This window comes from Canis lupus, unplaced genomic scaffold, assembly GCF_011100685.1.
Source record: "Canis lupus familiaris isolate Mischka breed German Shepherd unplaced genomic scaffold, alternate assembly UU_Cfam_GSD_1.0 chrUn_S2197H2397, whole genome shotgun sequence".
Taxonomy (NCBI): domain Eukaryota; kingdom Metazoa; phylum Chordata; class Mammalia; order Carnivora; family Canidae; genus Canis; species Canis lupus.
In genome coordinates, this window is record NW_023331079.1 from 5,476 (window position 1) to 19,393 (window position 13,918).

General features: G+C 36.5%; 1 pseudogene; it reads left to right on the forward strand.

The window, feature by feature from the left end:
* The first annotated feature begins 2,570 nt into the window (after positions 1 to 2,570).
* The window catches only part of LOC119878994, a 33,591-nt pseudogene continuing 22,243 nt past the window's right edge, over positions 2,571 to 13,918 (forward strand).

A 13,918-nucleotide genomic window follows, 5' to 3' on the forward strand; every position in this document is an offset into this window, starting at 1 on the left:
AGTCAGCAGGATCCATCACATTAACCAGAGAAAGGACGTGGGGCAGCCCCGGGTGGTTCAGCGGTTTAGCGCCTGCCTTCAGCCCAGGGCGTGATCCTGGAGTCCTGGGATCGAATCCCACGTCGGGTTCCCTACATGGAGCCGCCTTCTCCCTCTGCCAGTGTCTCTGCCTTTCTCTCTCTGTGTCTCTGTGTCTCTCAAGGATATATAAATAAAATCTTAAAAAAAAGAAAAACGAGAGAAAGGACAAAAAGCATACAATCCTCTCAAGAGTTGCAGAAAAAACATTTGACAAAATACAGCATCAAAAGCATAGTGGGTTTTGAGGAAATGTCTATCAACAGAATAAAGGCCGCTAGGAAGCTGACATCATCTTCAAGGGTGAAAACCTGAAATCATCTCCCCTAAGAGTAGGAACAAGCCAAGGAGGTCCCCTCTCAGCACTGGAAGTCCTAATGTAGTCAACAGACAGGAAACAGCAAAGGTTTCACACCTGGAAGAGGGACGTCACACTGTCCCTACTTGCTGAAGACTCGGTACTAGAAACAGGAAACCCGAGAGCCCACACCAAAACCTGTTAGAACTAATGATTGAATTCAGTAAATTCACGGGACACCAACTGAACCTACAGAGCTCAGTAGCCTTGCTGTGTCCCGACAATGAGCACTCAGGAAGGAAATGAAGGACGTGACTCCCTTCTCAGGAGCATCACAGAGAATAAATAATGAGACTGAACCAAAGGAGCACAAGACTTGTGCACTGAGCCGTACCAGGCTCTGGGAGGTCGTCCTGGGCTCGTGGGGTGGGAGCCTCATCTTGTGAAAATGTCCGCAGTTCCTGAAGCCACCCTCGGTTTCAATGTCATTCCTATCAAAATCATGGTGGTAGATCCTAGAAATAGGAAAAAAAAAAAAAAAAACCTAACATCCGTCAGCCCCCACAAATGACCCCGGACAGCAAATCAGTATTGGAAAAGCAGGATAGAGTGGGACGCAGCACTTTCCTATTTCAAACGATGTCACAGAGACACAGGATAAAGCAGTGTGGTTCTCGGACCCCCGGCTGGCTCTGTCGGTTAAGCATCCGACTCCTGACCTCCCCTCCGGTCCTGATCTCGGGGTCCTGAGTTCTAGCCCTGGGTTGGGCCATGAACGAGGCGTGGCACCTACTTAGACCCACAGGGGGTGGTTCCAGCATAAGCTGAAGGAGCAGAACAGAGAGTCCAGAAGGAAATGTGCTCTGATACAACTGATATTTTTTAACTTAATTTAATTTAAACCCAATGATTTAACGTATAGTGTTTTCGTTATAACGAAAGTATAATTCTACTTTCAGAGGTAGAATTCAGGGATTCACCAGTTGGAGAGAACAGCAGTGCTCGTGATATCACCTGCCCTCCTTCGTGCCCATCCCCCGTTAACCCCTCCCCCCCTCCCCTCCAGCGATCTTCAGTTTGTTTCCTATGATTAAGAGTCTGTATTTCCTGCATCTGTTTTCATCTTATTTGTCTTTCCTTCCCTTCACAGTAGTTCATCTGCTTTGCTTCTTTAATTCCACCTATGAATGACACCACACGGTCATTCTCTTTCCTGACTGACTTATTTCACTTAACATGATCCCTCTAGTTCTATCCGCGTCATTGCAAATGGCAAGATTTCCTTCTCTTTGATAGCTCAGTACCATTCCTCTCTCTATGACCATCATCTATCTCCCATCCTCTTTATCCATCATCTGTCTGAAGGCACCGAGGCTCCTCCCACAGTGTGGCTACTGTGGACCCGGCTGCTGTAGACATTGGGGCGCAGGTGTCCCGGCATTTCATTGCATCTGTATCTTCGGAGTGAGCTCCAGGCCGTGCACCTGCCGGTCGCAGGGCAAGTCTATCGGTAACTTCCTGAGGAGCCTCCTGACTGTTTCCAGGGCGGCTGCACTAGCCCGCGGTCCAGCCCACAGTGGAAGAGGGTTGAGTGAGTCTTGGCGGACGTGGTAAAAGTTTGGTCCACATTTCATTTCGCATCCTGTGGGCTCCAATTCATTGTCCTTAAGTATTTCTGGGGAAGCCGGGTGTTGGGCTCCATTTCAGCGCGACGTTTCTGAAGCTCATAGGTCTCAGCTGGAGCCTGGAAGGAGGCAGGTCCGGCCCTGGGCACGGGGACGCCGCCTCCTGCACGGCCTCCTTCAGCTCCTGAGCATCCCGCAGGGGGCGCCCGAACCCAGGCCCGGGTCAAGGGCGCACATGCGCAGTAGGCCTCGTCCGCCAACAGTAACAGGAGCCCCTCTGCGCTCTGGAGGCCTGAGGAGGACGTGGGGCCGCGTCCACGCTGACAGGAGCCCCGGCCTCCTCAGTACCCGCGGGTAGGCTTCAGGACCATGTAGGGCTGCCTCCACGGTGACAGGAGCCCTGGCCTCCTCAGGACTCGCGGTGAGGCTTCCAGAGGATGTGGAGCCCCGTCCTCACTGACAGGAGCCTGGTCTCCTCAGGACCCGCGGTGAGACTTCAGGAAGATGTGGGGCCGCGTCCTCCCTGACAGGATCCCCGGCCTCCTTAGGACCCACGGTGAGTTTTCGGGATGACGTGGGGCTGTGTCCACGGGGACAGGAACCCCAGCCTCCTCAGGACCTGCAGTGAGTCTTCGGGATGACGTTGGGCAGCGTCTACGCTGACAGGAGCCCCGGCCTTCTCAGGACCCGCGGGGAGGCTTCTGGAGGATGTGACGCATAATCCACAGTGACAGGACCCCTCTCGTCCTCAGGACCCGCTGTCTATGACTCAGGAGCACATGGGGCCGCGTCCGCCATGACAGGAGCCCGGCTTCCTCAGGACCCGCTGGAGGACCCTGGAGGCGCTGTTCAGAGTCACATCCACCTCAGCAGGGCTACTCAGAACGACAAGGTAAGTGAATGGGGAGAATTGAGATAGGGTTAGGGTTTAGGGTGAGCAATAGGTGGTTAAGGTTAGGTTAGATGTTATGGGTTAGTGATCATGGTTATGCATACGAGTTACTGGTGAGGGTGAGGGATGGGGTAAGGGTCAAGAGGTAGGAGTTAAAGTAAGGTATTAGGGACTAGGAAATTGACTTAGGGTCTGGATTAGGGTAATGTTACTGATAGGTTATAGGGTTTAGGGTTAGGGAATAGAGGGAGGGAATACGGTTAGAGATAGAGTGGGGGATGGGGTTAGAGTTTAGGGTAAGGGGTGAAGGCAGGGTTAGGGTTATGGGTTAGGGTTTGGGCTAGGGGTTAGGGCTAGGTTTAGGGTACAGGTTAGGTGTTAGGGTACGGGTTAGGGATTAGGGTACAGGTTAGGGTTAGGGTTAGGGGTTAGGGTTAGGATACGGGTTAGGGTACGGGTTAGGGTACGGGTTAGTGGTTAGGGTTAGGGTTAGGGTTAGGGTACGGATTAGGGTTAGAGTTAGGGGTTAGGGTTAGGGTTAGGGTTAGGGTACGGGTTAGGGGTTAGGGTACGGGTTAGGGTACGGGTTAGGGGTTCGGGTTAGGGTTAGGGTACGGGTTAGGGTTAGGGTACGGGTTAGGGGTTAGGGTACGGGTTAGGGGTTCGGGTTAGGGTTTGGGTTAGGGTTAGGGGTTAGGGTTAGTGTTAGGGTTAGGGTTAGGGTGAGGGGTTTGGGTTAAGGTTAGGGGTTAGGGTTAGGTTTAGGGTTAGGGTTAGGGTTAAGTGTTAGGTTTAAGGGTTAGGGATAGGGTTAGGTTTAGGTTCAGGGGTTAGGGGTAGGGGTAGGGTTAAGGGTTAGTGTTAAGGGTTAGGGTTAGGGTTAGGGTTAAGAGTTAGGGGGTCGGGGGGATCCCTGGGTGGCGCAGCGGTTTGGTGCCTGCCTTTGGCCCAGGGCGCGATCCTGGAGACCCGGGATCGAATCCCACATCGGGCTCCCGGTGCATGGAGCCTGCTTCTCCCTCTGCCTGTGTCTCTGCCTCTCTCTCTCTCTCTCTGTGACTATCATAAATAAATAAAAATTAAAATTAAGAAAAATTTATAAAAAAAGAGTTAGGGGGTCGGGGTTAGGGTTAAGGTTAAGGTTAGGGGTTAGGTGTTAGGGTTAGTGTTAGTGTTAGGGTTAGGGTTAAGGTTAGGGGTTAAGGTTAGGGTAGGGTTTGGGTTAGTGTTAGGATTAGGGTTAGGGTTAGGGTTAAGGGTTAGTGTTAGGGCTTAGGGTTGCTGGTTAGGAGTTAGGGTTAGGGTTAATGTTAGGTTTAGGGTTAGGGTTAGGGTTAGAGTGAGTGTTTAGGGTTAGAGTTAGGGTTAGGAGTTAGGGTTAGGGTTAGGTTTAGGGTTAGGGTTAGGGTTAAGGGTTAGGTAAGGGTTAAGGTTAGGGTTAGGTTTAGGGTTAGGGTTTAGGGGTTAGGGTTAGTGTTAGTGTTATGGTTATGGTTAGGGGTTAAGGTTAGTGTTAGGGGTTAGGGTTTGGGTAGGGTTAGGGTTAGGGTTTAGGGGTTAGGGTTAGGGTAAGGCTTACGGTTAGGGTTAGGGTTAAGGGTTAGGGCTAGGATAGGTTTAGTGTTAGGGGTTAGGGGTTAGGGTTAGGGATTTGATTCGATTCGATTCTTTTCGATTTGATTCGATTATTTTTGATTCGATTCGATTATTTTTGATTCAAATCTATTCTATTCTTTTCATTTGGATTATTTTCTATTCGATTTGATTATTTTTGATTCAATTCGATTGGATTATTTTCGATTCGATTTGATGTGAATCGATTATTTTCGATTCAATTCAATTCGATGCGATTATTCTTGATTCAATTCGATTATTTTCAATTCGATTTGATTTGATTCGATTCGATCAATCTCGATACGATGCGATTATTTTTGATTCGATTAGTTTCTTTTCAATTCGATTCGATTATTTTCGATTCGATTCGGTTCGATTATTTTCGAATCAATTTGGTTCGATTCGATTCGATTATTTTTGATTCAATTGGTTCGATTAGATTCGATTATTTTAGATTCAATTCAGTTCGATTTGGTTCTATTATTTTCGATTTTATTCATTTCGATTCGATTAATTTCGATTTGATTCGATTGGATTCGTTTAGATTATTTTCGATTAGATTAGATTCTTTTCAATTTGATGCGATTATTTTCATTTCAATTCAATTCAATTATTTCCGATTGGATTCGATGCGAATCGATTATTTTGATTTGATTAGATTCGATTCGATTAGATTCTTTCGATTCGATTCAATTCTTTTCAATTCGATTCGAATCCTTTCAATTCGATTTGATTATTTTCAATTCGAATTGATTCTTTTCGATTCCAATCTTTTCAATTCGATTCAATATTTTTGATTCGAATCGACTCGATTCTTTTTGATTCGATTCTTTTAGATTCGATTCGATTATTTTTATTCAATTCGATTTGATTTGGTTATTTTCGATTCTATTCGTTTCCATTATTTTCGATTCGATTTGATGTGAATCGATTATTTTCAAATCGATTCGTTTTAATTTGATTCGATTTGATTCGATTCAATTCGATTTGATTATTTTCGATTCGATTCGATTATTTTCGATTCGATTTGATTCAATTCGATTATTTTTTATTTGATTCGATTCAATTCGATTATTTTCGATTTGATTCAATTCTTTTTGATGTGTTTCGATTCTTTTCGATGCGTTTCGATTATTTTTCATTCCAACCGATTCCATTCTTTTCGATTCGATTATTTTAGATTCATTTCGATTATTTTTTATTCGATTTGATTTTTGGATTCAATTCAATTTGATTATTTCGATTCGATACGATTTGATACGAATGGATATTTTCGATTCGATTCAATTCAATTCAATTATTTTTGATTCGATTCGGTTCGATTATTTTTGATTTGATTCGATTTGATTCGATATTTTCGATTCGATTTGATACTTTTCGATTTGATTCGATTGTTTTCGATTCCATTCTATTTGATTGCTTTCGATTCGATTGATTCGTGTGGATTATATTCGATACGATTCGATTCAATTTGATTTTTTATTTGATTCCATTCAATTCGATTATTTTCAATTCAATTCAATTCGATTATTTTCAATTGAATTCTATTCAATTATATTCGTTTCAATTCGATTGGATTCGATTTGATTATAATGAATTCTTTTCAATTCGATTCGATTACTTTTAATTCAATTTGATTATTTTTGATTCGGTTCTATTTTTTCGATTCGATTATTTTCGATTCAATTCATTTTCATTCAATTATTTTCTATTCGATTCGATAATTTTGGATTTGATTTGATTCGATTATTTTCGATTTGATTCGATTAGATTATTTTTGATTTGATTCAATTCAATTCGATTATTTTCGATTCAATTCGGTTCGATTCGATTTAATTATTTTCGATTCAATTTGATTCGATTTGGTTCCATTATTTTCGATTCGGTTCGAGTCGATTCGATTATTTTCAATTCGTTTCGATTATTTTCGATTCTATTCTATTCTATTCTATTCTATTCGAATCCATTATTTTCGATTCAATTCTATTTGATTCTTTTCGATTTGATTCGATTCCATTTGATTCGATTATTTTCGATTCAATTTGATTTGATTAGATTATTTTCAATTCGATTCGATTCGATTATTTTTTATTTGATTTGATTCGATTTGATTGGATATTTTCGATTCGATTTGATTCATTTCAATTGTTTTCGATTCAATTCGATTTGATTCGATTATTTTCGATTCGATTCGATTTGAATATTTTCGATTCGATTCGATTATTTTCGATTCGATTTGAATGGATTTGATTCGATTATTTTCGATTCGATTCGATTCGAATATTTTCGATTCGATTCGATTATTTTCGATTCGATTTGAATGGATTTGATTCGATTATTTTCGATTCGATTCTTTTCGATTCAATTCTTTTCGATTCAATTCGCTTATTATTGATTCGATTCGATTATTTTCCATTCAATTCGATTCTATTATTTTCGATTCGATTCGATGCGAATCGATTATTTTCTATTTGATTCGATTATTTTCAATTCGATTCGATTCGATTCAATTATTTTTGATTCGATTTGATTCGATTCATTTTCGATTCGATTCGATTCAATTCAAATTTCTATTCTATTCGATTCGATTCCATTATTTTCTTTTCAATTCAATTCGATTCTTTTCAATTATATTCGATTCCATTCGATTCGATTGTTTTTGATTCAATTCGATTCGATTCGATTCGATTCGATTATTTTCGTTTCAATTTGATTCGATTCGATTATTTTTGATTCAATTTGATTCGATTATTTTCGATTCTCTTTGATTCGATTCGATTATTTTCGATTCGAATCCTTTTGATTCTTTTCGATTCGATTATTTTCGATTCGGTTCTTTTATTTTCAATTCGATTTGATTATTTTCGTTTCAATTCAATTCGATTATTTTCGATTACATTCAATACGAATCGACTAATTTCGAGTCGATTCTTTTCAATTCGATTTCTTTTCGATTAGATTCGATTATTTTCTATTCGATTCTATTATTTTCAATTCAGTTCAATTCGATTCGATTCGATTATTTTCGATTCGATTTAATTCTTTTCGATTCGATTATTTTCGATTCGAATTGATTCGGTTCTTTTCGATTCCATTATTTTGGATTCGATTTGATTATTTTCGATTCGATTCGATTATTTTCAATTCTATTCAATTCGATTCGATTTGATTCTTTTCAAATCGATTCTATTCTTTCTATTCAATTATTGTCGATTCGATTCTATTATTTTTTATTCGATTCAATTATTTTTGATTCAAATCGATTCTATTATTTTCAATCGATACGATGCGAATCGATTATATTTGATTCGATTCGATTTGATTATTTTCTTTTTTTTTAAGATTTTATTTATTTATTCGCAAGAGACACAGAGACAGAGAGAGAGGCAGAGACACAGGCAGAGGGAGAAGCAGGCTCCATGCAGGGAGCCTGACGTGGGACTCGATCCCGGGTCTCCAGCATCGCACCCCGGGCTGAAGGCAGCGCTAAACCACTGAGCCACCCGGGCTGCCCTCAATTTGATTATTTTCAATTCGATTCGATTCGATTCGATTCGATTCAATTATTTGATTTGTTTCAATTATTTTCGATTTGATTTCAATATTTTCGATTATATTCGATTATTTTTGGTTCGAATTGATTCACTTATTTTCGATTCCATTCTTTTCTATTCGATTCGATCATTTTCGATTCGATTCGATTATTTTTGATTCAATTCGATTATTTTCAATTCAATTCAATTCGGTAATTTCCGATTCGATTCGATGCGAATCAATTATTTTCAATTCGATTCGATTCGATTCAATTATTTTCGATCGATTTGATTAGATTATTTTCGATTCGATAATTTTAAATTCTATTAGGTTCAATTCGATTCGATTCGAATATTTTCGATTCGATTCGTTTCGATTCGATCTTTTCGATCCGATTCGATTATTTTTGATTCGTTTAGATTATTTTCGATTCGATTCGATTCTTTTCGATTCTATTCATTTCCATTATTTTCGATTCGATTCGATGTGAATCGATTATTTTCGAATCTATTCGTTTCAATTCGATTCGATTCGATTCGATTCGATTATTTTCCATTCGATTCGATTATTTCCGATTCGATTCAATTTGAATAATTTTGATTCGATTTGATTATTTTCGATTCGATTAGATTCGATTATTTTCGATTCGATTGGAACGGATTCGATTCAATTATTTTCGATTCTATTCGATTATTTTCGATTCGAATCGATTCTTTTCGATTGGATTTGATTATTTTCCATTCGAATCGATTCGATTATTTTCTTTTTTTTAAATTTATTTATGATAGTCACACAGAGAGAGAGAGAGAGAGAGAGAGAGAGGCAGAGGCACAGGCAGAGGGAGAAGCAGGCTCCATGCACCGGGAGCCTGACTTGGGATTCGATCCCGGGTCTCCAGGATCGCGCCCTGGGCCAAAGGCAGGCGCTAAACCGCTGCGCCACCCAGGGATCCCGATTCGATTATTTTCGATTCGATTATTTTCGATTTGATTCGATTCGATTTGATTATTTTCACCTCGATGCGATTCGATTATTTTTTATTCGATTCGGTTCGATTCGATTCGATTATGTTCGATACAATTCGATTCGATTCAATTATTTTTGATTTGGTGTGATTTTTTTCGATTCGATTCGATTTGATTCGATTATTTTCTATTCGATTCGATTGGATTCGGTTAGATTATTTTCGATTCGATTCGATCATTTTCGATTCGGTTATTTTCGATTAGATTCGATTGTTTTCAATTTGATTATTTTATATTTGATTCGATTATTTTCGATTCGATTTTATTATTTTCAGTTCTATTCAATTCGATTACATTTGATTCTTTACGATTCGATTCGATTCTTTTCAAATCGATTCTGTTCTTTCAATTCGATTATTTTCGATTCGATTATTTTCGATTCGATTCAATTATTTTTGATTCAAATCGATTCTATTTTCAATTCGATATGATGCAAATCTATTATATTTGATTCTATTCGATTCAATTATTTTCGATTAGATTCGATTCGATTCAATTATTTTCGATTCAAATCTATTTGTTTCGTTTCGATTATTTTCGATTCGATTTCAATATTTTTGATTAGATTAGATTATTTTTGGTTCGAATCGATTTGCTTATTTTCGATTCCATTATTTTTTATTTGATTCGATTAATTTCGATTCGATTCGATTCGATAATTTGGGTTTGATTCGATTTGATTATTTTCGTTTCAATGCAATTCGATTATTTTTGATTCAATTCGGTTTGATTCGATTCGATTATTTTTGATACAATTCGATTCGATTCGATTTTTTTCGATTTGATTTGATTCGATTCAATTATTTTTGATTCGATTCGATTCAATTCGATTATTTTTGAGTCGATTCGATTCGATTCGATTATTTTCGATTCGAATAGATGATTTTCGATTAGATTTGTTTCTTTTCGATTCGATTATTTTCAATTCAAATAGATTCGATTCTTTTCGATTTGATTCTTTTTGATTTGATTCGATTATTTTGATTAGATCGAGTCTTTTCGATTCGATTCGATTATTTTCGATTAGAATATTTTCTATTCTATTCTATTCGATTCAATTCTATTCCATTATTTTCTATTCAATTCGTTTTGACTCTTTTTGATTCGATTATATCCCATTCGATCGTTTATTTTCGATTCAATTCGAGTCGATTCGATTATTTTCGTTTTGATTCGATTCGATCAATTATTTTCGTTTCAATTCGATTCGATTCGATTATTTTTGATTCGATTCGATTGGATTATATTTGATTAGATTTGATTCGATTCGATTATTTTCGATTCGATTATTTTCAATTCAATTCGATTCGATTTGATGCAAATCGATTATTTTCGATTTGATTAGTTTCGATTCTATTCGATTAGATTATTTTCGACTCGATTTGCGATTCGATTATTTTCGATTCGATTCGATTCGATAATTTTCGATTCTATTCCATTCGATTCATATATTTTCGATTCGATTCAATTCGATTCTATTATTTTTTATTCAAATCGAATCGTTTCTTTTCGATTCCATTATTTTCGATTCGATTCAATTATTTTCGATTTGATTCGATAATTCTGGATTTGATTCGATTTGATTATTTTCGATTTGAGTCGATTATTTTCTATTCGATTCGATTCATTTAAATTATTTTCTATTCGATTCGATTCGACTTGATTCTATTAGATTATTTTAAATTCGATTTGATTCGATTACTTTCGATTCGATTCATGTATTTTCGATTCGGTTAGATTCGATTCGATTATTTTCAATTCGATCGATTATTTTTGATTCCATTCGATTCGTTTCAATTCAATTCGTTTCGATTCGATTCGATTATTTTTAATTCGATTCCATTCGATGATTTTCGATTCGATTCGATTCGTTTCAATTATTTTCGATTAGATTCGATTTGATTCGATTTTCATTTCGATTCAATTCGATTATTTTCGATTCAATTTGATTCGATCCGATTCAATTATTTTCTATTCGATTTGATTCTTTTCGATTCAATTCGATCCTTTTCTATTTGAATCGATTCGCTTCTTTTCGATTCCATTAATTTCGATTCCATTCGTTTATTTCGATTCGATTCTATTCGATTCGTTTCGATTCTATTCGATTCCATTTGATTATTTTCGATTCCATTCTATTCAATTCGATTCGATTATTTTCGATTCAATTCGATTTGAATCTTTTCGATTCGATTCGATTCCATTCGATTCAATTCGATTCGATTAGATTCGATTATTTTCGATTCGATTCGATTCGATTTGATTTGATTCAATTCAATTATTTTCGAATCAATTCGATTCATTTCAATTATTTTGGATTCGATTTGATTCAATTCGATTTGATTATTTTCGATTCAATTCGATTCGATTATTTTCGATCGATTTGATTAGATTATTTTCGTTTCTATTTGATAATTTTAAATTCGATTCAGTTCAATTTGATTCAATTCGATTATTTTCGATTCGATTCGTTTTGATTCGATCTTTTCGATTCGATTCGATTCTTTTCGATTCGATTCGATTCGTTTCCATTATTTCGATTCGATTCGATGTGAATCGATTATTTTTGAATTGAATCATTTCAATTCGATTCCATTCGATTCGAATATTTTCGATTCGATTTGAGTCGAATAATTATGATTCGATTTGATTATTTTCGATTCGATTCGATTCGATTATTTTCGATTGGATTGGATTGGATTGGATTCGATTATTTTCGATTTGATTCGTTTATTTTCGATTCGATTCGATTCTTTTCGATTTGTTTTGATTATTTTCCATTCAAATCGATTCGATTCTTTTCAATTCGATTATTTTAGATTCGATTCGATTATTTTCGATTCGATTCAATATTTTCGATTCAATTCGATTATTTTCGATTTGATTCGATTTGATGTGAATCGATTACTTTTTATTTGATTCGATTCGATTTATTTTTGCTTCAATTTGTTTCAATTCGATTATTTTCGATTCGATTCGATTTATTTCAATTCGTTTAGATTCGATTCGATTAATTTCAATCCGATTAATTTTGATTCGATTAAATTAGATTATTTTCGATTCGATTCATTTCGATTCGATTCAATTCGATTATTTTCAATTCAATTCGTTTCGATTCAATTATTTTTGTTTTGATTCGTTTCGATTTAATTCGATTATTTTCTATTCGATTCGAGTCGATTCGATTATTTTCAATTTGATTCATTTCGATTCGATTATTTTTGATTCAATTCGTTTCGATTCGATTCAATTATTATCGATTAGATTCGTTTCAATTCGATTATATTTGATTCAATTCGATTCAATTATTTTCGATTTGATTCTTTTTGATCCGATTATTTTCTATTTGATTCGTTTCAATTCTATTCGATTCAACTCGTTTCGATTCAGTTCGATTCATTTAATTTCGATTCGATTTGATTTGAATATTTGAGGTTGATTCGTTCCAATTCGATTCGATTCGATTATTTTCAATTCCATTCGTTTCTATTTGATTCAATTAGATTATTTTCTATTCGATTCGATTATTTTCTATTCTATTCATTTTGATTCGATTCGATTAGATTATTTTCGATTCAATTCAATTCGATTCCTTTCGATTCGATTCTTTTGGATTCGATTCTTTTCAATACGTCGATTCGATTCTTTTCTATTTGATTCTTTTCGATTCGATTCAATTCTTTTCAATTCAATTCTTTTAGATTCGATTTGATTCTTTTTGATTCGATTCGATTCTTTCGATTCAATTCTTTTCGATTTGATTCTTTTCGATTCGATTCGATTCTTATCGATTGGATTCTTTTCGATTCGATTCGATTCGATTTTTTCAACTCAATTCGATTTTTTCGATTCGATTCAATTCTTTTCGATTCGATTCGATTCTTTTCTCTTCAATTCAATTCGATTCGATTCTTTTTGATTCGATTCGTTTTTTTCGATCGATTCGATTCTTTTCGATCAACCCCTTGATTCGATTCAATTCTTTTCTATTTGATTCGATTCGATTCTTTTTGATTCGATTTGTTTCGATTCTTTTCGATTCGATTTGATTTGATTCTTTTCGGTGGGATTCGATTCCATTCGGTTGGATTCAATTCAAATCGATTTGATTCTTTTCGATCTAGAAGATTCGATTATTTTTGTTTCTATTCGATTGGATTCTTTTCGATTCTCTTCATTTCTTTTCGATTCGATTATATTCGATTCTTTGTGATTCGACTTGATTCTATTCATTTCAATTCTTTTTTTTTAATTTTTATTTATTTATGATAGTCACACAGAGAGAGAGAGATAGGCAGAGACACAGGCAGAGGGAGAAGCAGGCTCCATGCACTGGGAGCCCAACGTGGGATTCGATCCCAGGTCTCCAGGATCGCGCCCTGTGCCAAAGGCAGGCGCTAAACCGCTGCGCCACCCAGGGATCGCCATTTCAATTCTTTTTGATTGGATTCTTTTCAATTCGATCCTTTCGATTCGATTCGTTTCGTTTGGATTATTTCTGATTCGATTTGATTCGAATCTTTTCGATTCGATTAGATTCTTTTCTATTTGATTCGGTTCGATTCTTTTCGATTCGATTCGATTCTTATTGATTCATTTCTTTTCGATTCAATTGGATTCAATTTTTTCAATTCGATTCGATTCTTTTCGATTCGATTCTACTTGATTCAATTCGATTCTTTTCGATTCGATTCTTTTCTATTCCATTCGATTCTTTTCGATACGTTTCAATTCTTTTCGATTCAATTTGATTCAATTTGATACGATTCTTTTTGATTCAATTCGATTCTTTTCAATTCGATTCGATTCTTTTCAATTTGAATTGATTCAATTATTTTCTATTCAATTCGTT